Genomic DNA, 7,270 nt, shown 5'->3' on the forward strand with positions numbered 1-7,270 from the left:
AGCGCATCTATGTTCGGGTGATATCCGGTTGGGCAACATGTAACTAGGGGGATGTATATATTAAATATTTCGAGCTCGAGATCGCCTGACCGGACAGCTATACCCTGATATTCAAAGGTAGTGTCCCTGCGGTCGATATCAACATCGATTAGACGATATTGCACGGTGTTGTGCAATATGAAGGCTAGGCCTCCACCATTATCTCGCTCGCGATCCTTACGTAAAACGTTGAAACCTGCACAACTCAGAAGATCTGAGCGGCTGTTTAACTTGGTTTCTTGGATCGCAGCTATCGATACGCGCTCCCGGCTCATGAATGCAACTATCTCCTCGATCTTGCTCTGGAGTCCGTTGCAGTTGAATTGTAGGAGTCGCGGGCATTATACTCTTTGTCTGCGGTCTGCTGACGGTTTAGCCTCTTCAGCTGACCTCTGTTGCTTGGCTGCCTCTATTCAGTAATAAATAAATGCTTGGAGCTTCTTCGTTAGCTCCTATTTGGTTGGTGGTTGCAGCTCTACTTTCCTCAGTAGGTATGCGGCGCGTCGCCTTTCCGCATACTTTGCTTTTGTCGGGTCCTGAATATTAAAGACAGGCCACTCTCTGACAGTTGCATTTCCAGCAGCAGCCCCTTTAGCATCTCGCCCCTCCCCCTGCTTTGCAGACGTGTTTTGGCTGCAGGGTTTGTATCTGCCTGCCTCTGGTGCTATTGCGATCTTGGAGCCAGCTTTAGCTTCTGCCACTTTACTTGTGCTTGCCTTATCATCAGGACCAAGCTTCGCTCCTGTAACCTTGCTGGTTACGGCCGAGCTCGTTCCGAACGCTGCAGAAATTAAATATTCTTTTCTGAATTTGGAATAAGTGGTGATGACAGCAGAGAGAGATATATGTGACAATGTGAAAACCCGGTATGATAAAGCTACGAACTATGAAGAATTGTGTCTAAAAATATTAAGTGGGACGGAAAACCTCAAATGAAAGCATAGTTTGCCAACGAAGCTACAGAGTAAGGTACATATAAATTTGTCAAACGGTTACATAACTTGGTGCATAAAAGCAAATGTGTCAAATGAGTTCCAAATTCATTATCCGAAGAAAGGCATCCTTAAAAAGAAAGTGAAAAAACTACGTGTGAATAAATAATAAGTATGGTTTAAAATACTAAAAACATGCTTTTAAAGCACATTCAACTAAAAAGTAAAAAATAAACATAGTTTTAAACAAGTAAGGAAGGGCTAAGTTCGCATGTAACCGAACATTTTACACTCTCGCAAAGTCAAATGGTATATTCGTTTGAGATTTCTTTGTGGATTGACTGATATTTTCGGTAGAAGGTCAACTATAGGCACTGGGGTCCACATATTTAGTACTTAGGGGTTTGAACAGTTTTGGTTCGATTTAAACAATTTTTGGCCGCAAGGTGGCATACTTTAATTGCGTTTTTCACGCAAAGTTTTACCCCGATATAATCATTGTTACCTGATTTGCATAGTGGAAAGTGAAGAATCAGATGGAATTGAAAATGGTGTTACATGGGAAGTAAGCGTGGTTGTAGTCCGATTTCGCCCATTTTCGCACTATGACATAGAAACATGAAAAGAACGTTATGCACCGAGTTTGGTTGAAATTGGTTGAGCAGATCTCAAGATATGGGTTTTCACCTAAAAGTGGGCTGTGCCACGCCCACTGTCTAATTTTGAAAGCGGTTCCTATAAAGTCATCTTATACCATCTCAGAGATAAAATTTAATGTCTCTGGCGTGTTTAGTGCTTGATTTATCGCGCTTTTAGTAGTTTTTAACAGTACCGTTATATTGGGAGTGGGCGGAGTTGCCACCCGATTTCAACTATTTTCACACCGTCAATAGAAGTGCTAAAAGCATTTGCTTCTAGTGAATTTTGTTATTATAGCATTAGCGGTTTAGGAGATATGCACATTAAACCTATTAGAGGCTGGACCACGCCCACTTTTAAAAAAAAAGTTTTAACTGCAGATGCCCCTTCCTAATGTGATCCTGTGTACCAAATAACAGTCTTATATCTTATTGTGGAGCTTAGTTATGGCAAGTTATTTGTTTTTGATTAATGGCGTTTTGTGGGCGTGGCAGTGGTCCGATTACGCCCATCTGCAATACCAACCGTCTCACGGTACCAAGAAACATGTCTACCAAGTTTCATAAAGATATCTCAATTTTTACTCAAGTTAGAGCTTGCACGGACGGACGGACGGACGGACAGACAGTCACCCGGATTTCAACTCGTCTCTTCATCCTGATCATCTATATATACATAACCCTATATCTAACTCGATTAGCTTTAGGTGATACAAACAACCGTTAGGTGAACAAAACTATTATACTCTGTAGCAACAGGTTGCGAGAGTATAAAAACTAAAAAGCAAGCTTTTAAACCACTGCAAACTAAAAGATTGGGATGGTTTTTGACATATTTTTCGTATATCGAACACATCACACTTTTCTCACAATAATACAAATATTTTTCGGTCTATATTTCTGTTAGTTTTTATAAGGAATTATTTTTCACTTTTAATTTGAAGTGGTTTAAAAGTTAGTGGTTTAAAAGCTATACTAATTTCTGCCATTTAGAATTATTTACTTGATATTGCTTTAATATTTTACTTTTTAATTAATTTATTTTTTTCACTTTTACAGTTTGTAGTCTCAAAATAACTGTGATTAAACAAAATGTGACAAACAAATGACTTATAAAAATCAAAAACGCACAGGAAAATTTCGATTAGATTCAAAACTCTTCGGCGACGAGATTAACGAGTAATATACTCAACAGCCTAAAGCTCGTGATTGAGTGTCGGTCGGGACATGGTATTAAATTAAAATTTCTCTAAGATATCTTAAATATTAATCTATATTTTCGGTAAAATGTCAGCAATAGGCCATTAAAAAGTGTGTCTTTATTGCAGTGAAATCATAACAAAACTTTTGTCATGTTAGTTCTTAATAAAATTAAATTATTACATTACATTTATTACAGAACATTGCCGTCGATGTAATGACACTCCTTGCAAGTTGAGTTGGTTTTGCTCTTGTTAGAGTTCGCTTTTTAGAACCTTTAAATATATTAATATTTTAATAGAAAAAAATTACCACTTATGTGGACTTTTGAAGAAATTTTATAATCTAGAAGAATCCCCTATGTAAAGGATTGTATTTTAAGCCGTTCAAAGATATGAAAATAGTTATTTTTACGTGTTATTGAAATGAGAAATGAATATGCTCGCCGACAATTTTTGAAATTAAGCTAAAAATCCTGCTTTGCGATGTCATATTGCCCTTAGCGTGAGGGTAGGAATGCGCTGAGCCACGCGTAACTGTTTGTGTAACTGGAGAGTTCTTTATTTATTGCATCGAGTTTGCTGACTCAGACTTAGTGTGCTTTTCGGCTGTGAAGGAGCTACTTACGTTAACTCCTCCTGTTCTAAATGGCAGCCCTCCTCGGATTTCTAAAAGTTGTTAATAACAGCCTCGATGTCATCCAGTTTTCGCTTTCGATATCGCTTCTGATGTAATTTAAGGAAGATGTAGCAAAAAGTTGAGATAATGATGACAACTAGACCTGATATTGCAGGTAACTTTACAACTTTTTCTTCAATCTCACCAATGTAGCGAAAATTTGCCAAACTCTTTTGTTGGAGGTTTGGCAAGATCAATACCTCCTGATGATTTGTGATAGTAATAATTTATTACATTTTTAAACCTAATGAGATTGTAACTTAGCATTAACAACTTGCACTGGAACATGGCTTGGAATTGTTGCTAATACTTCTCCCTGCCTACTCTTTCCTCCTTGCGGAGCAGCTCCTTTATTATATGAGGACTAGGTTGGTAAGTAGGTAGAGTGGCTGTCTTTGCGATGGCTGCGATTCTTTTCCTATATAGATGTTTAATGGTCTCCTCCTCTTCTACCTCCTGACAACTTCTACAATAGTCGTTATATGGCGTACCAAGTCTACTTGCATGTCTGCCTATTAGACAGTGGTGGATCCTGGATTGCTTAAAAGCTCCTTCAATGCCACATTCGTCAGTCCGGCTTGCACCCACTTCCATTGGGCTTTGGAGATTTTTTTTTCGGGATCTCCCTCATCCACCACCCCAATGATAATGCGGTTCCGCGCCACATCAGCAAAAGATATTGCGGGCGTCGCACCCTTAGTTTTCGGTATCTTGGCTGACGGCTTAGGCTCTTCAGCTGACCTTTGTCTCTTAGCTGCTCTTAGCTTCTAGCTTAAAGTTGGGCAAGACAGTTCTCGCGCAATCAATGGATTCCTGGAGCTCTTTTGTAAGCTCCTCATTGGTTGAAGGTTGCAGCTCCACCTTCCTTAGCAGGTACGCAGCGCGTCGGTCTCACAATCATGGTGTAGTAGTCATGGATAAGTTTCTTAAGCCGGGCAGTTACCTTCATCTAGAGAACGGGACGATGATCGTTTTCGAGGGGTTGGCATTTAATCTAACTCCACTGCACTATCCCTTTGCCAGGCCTAATTCCTTTTGCACGATATCACAGAGAGTGTCCGCGAATTTGCCGCTAGGCTATATAATAATGTCATCCGCATATCCTTGACAGCGGATCCCATTGCTAGTTAACAGTGCGAGACAGTCATCCACGATTAGGCTCCATAATAGGGGGTATTTCCGAATTGTCTTCGGGAAATGCGCGATCAGAAGTGCCGTAGCTCTTTCCTCTGGGCTGCTCGTATAGGTCACATCAGATCTTTTAAGAGCTAATACTGTGTCAGTCTTGCTGTTCAAATATCTTTGAACATGTTTATCATTGATATGCTGAGTTAGTACAAAACGTACATACTCATATTCATAACAAACACATACAGTCCACTAAATTTAAATAATTAATTTCTTTCCCTCGGCAATATGTTCAAATATCTTTGAACATGTTTATTTTTTAGCATCGACAATGCCAAGGATATAAAAGACATACTCGTATATACATAAAAAAATTACATAAAATGCATTAACATGCAATACGCATGCATTCCATTCAATAGTCGATAGTAAAAACCTATTCATTCGTATCCCGGAAGGCAACCAATCTGTGTCCTTAGGAATACCTCTAGAAGGGAATTCCTTGACCTCTACTTTTAGTGTCAATCTAATGATTCTGTGATCGGACATGGAGAGCCCTGATGACACCCCCTATTGTGGGATCAGTCCTGTCATAAGTTCGTTAACCAAAGTAATGTCTTGCAACTCCCTTCTATTTCTTATAAAGGACGTCGGTTCACAACCCACATTTCGAATAAATTTAATTAAATTACTACTAGGAATAAATTCCAAGGGAGACTCACCACGTGTGTTGCAGTCCGTGCAGCCCCACAATCTGTGGTGGGCGTTTGCGTCAATATGATTCCGAACTACTATACAGGTTCAAGGTCTCTCACTAAGGAAATCCCAGATTAGGTTTTGCCTCCATCAAAAATCCTCGACTTTACTGTCGACTACTCGCCAAGCCGAGGTATTAATGCCCTCGTACCGATTCCTGTCGAGCCAGAGAGCACACTCATATGGCTTGCCTGCGCATCGGGAAAGGAACACCGTAATGCTATGCATGGGCGGAATGTCATGTCCCCTCTTTCCGGTGTTCCTCCACTACTTGGGAGGAGTTCTGGGTGGAGTGTTAGCCTCCTGTCGTCTATACATAGTTGCCCTTCTGCCTTCTGGAGTTTGGCGGCTCCTGTGGCGTTATCTTACCACTCTTGCGTTTCGCTGCCATTGCGTTATCCGGAGGATGACTCCGAGTCCCGCTACTTCGTTTGGCAACGGACGCGGTATCGCTACCTTTTGGCTCCTCAGATGTAGGGGAGGATATGCTGCCTCAAATCTTGTTGCGTGCGAGTTTTTCGGCTTCTTCAGGAGTTCTTCCCTCGTGGAGGTGCATTAAGTACCACTTTAAGCGGACACCACTCATGAAGGGCTTGAGCGTGGGTCATCATGTCCTCTGAGACAATTCCCACAACAGCCGGTTCTGCGATACCGGAAATGACCCGGATTTTTTCCGGCCAAGGGCTGTTATTTCGGCGATCTAACGCTGTTTGGATCGGTTAGGTGCAATATATGCAATGGATGGAGCCATCTTAAGACCTGTTCAGGCCTTAAGACACATAGGGAGTGGACCACTAGTGCTGTCAACGCAATAATGCGACATCTGCCTCAACGGCTGTGCAACCTGCACCATGTTCGCGTACTGCGCTGCCGCTCCAGTCGAGTGGCCAAGATAGGACCTCCACGGCCCTAAGGAGCTCACAGAGACAGCATGACCAACCTCCCCCCCTCAACCTTCATCCAGCTCCAATCCTCGTGCGAGAACCACCCAGCAACTCCTGGTTCCTCGCACAGTCTGTTCCGTGTGTCAGACCGTAATACGCCGGAATGTCACATCAGTCAAGTGCAATTCTTGTACTGGCTGTGCTTACGTTTGCCTCCTTTACCTCCCTTACCTGCACTGGCGTTGTCGTTGTTTCCGTTATCCTTCGTCGTTTGCTGCTGTTGTTGCCCTGCCGCCATTGTTGTTGTTAGTGTCTAGTGTGGTCAAAAGCGCTTTTAAGCGTCCGAGTAAGATTTTTCTGTTTGTTTTTTCAAGTACGCGTTCCTTAACGTGAAAAACTCTATTTTGTCGAGAAGGGTTGTTCCTCTCTTGCTGTGCTTGTTGAGCTTTTGCTATTTCGTAAATTATTTTGTTTTTCATTTCAGCCGATATGCCATGAATTTTATCAAATCTTTTTCTTTTTGATACAGAATAAATCTTCCTATTGTATTCTATTGTAGCTTATAATATACGGTCAATTGTTTGATCAATATTCTTTTCTAGCTTTAGGCATCTAGCAATTGCTAATAGCGTACCGTTTGAAGTGCGTTCAACATCAAACTGTTTTTAAGTGATATTTTCGTATCGGAACAGAAGGATGCTTCATTATCGCAATAAATTGTTTTTGTGTTTGAAACAATATTTATTAATTGAATTATTGATGCTTTTCCGTCTTAAATTGCGAGAAAGAATAAGTTGAACTATAGGGAGTTTTGCGAATTTGTCTAAACAGTTAAGAAAGTATTTCCTATCTGTTGAGAAAATGTCGATATGTAGTATTTCTACTGTATATGAAAGCGTTGGTGTTACACCAAGTTAATGTTTATGCAGATGTCTTTCATATCTGGTTTTGCTAAAGTTTTTACAATTTTAAACTACAAGCTTTGTCATTTTTGGAAAGTAGTAATCGCAGAGGA

This window comes from Bactrocera oleae, chromosome 6 (genome assembly GCF_042242935.1).
Source record: "Bactrocera oleae isolate idBacOlea1 chromosome 6, idBacOlea1, whole genome shotgun sequence".
Taxonomy (NCBI): domain Eukaryota; kingdom Metazoa; phylum Arthropoda; class Insecta; order Diptera; family Tephritidae; genus Bactrocera; species Bactrocera oleae.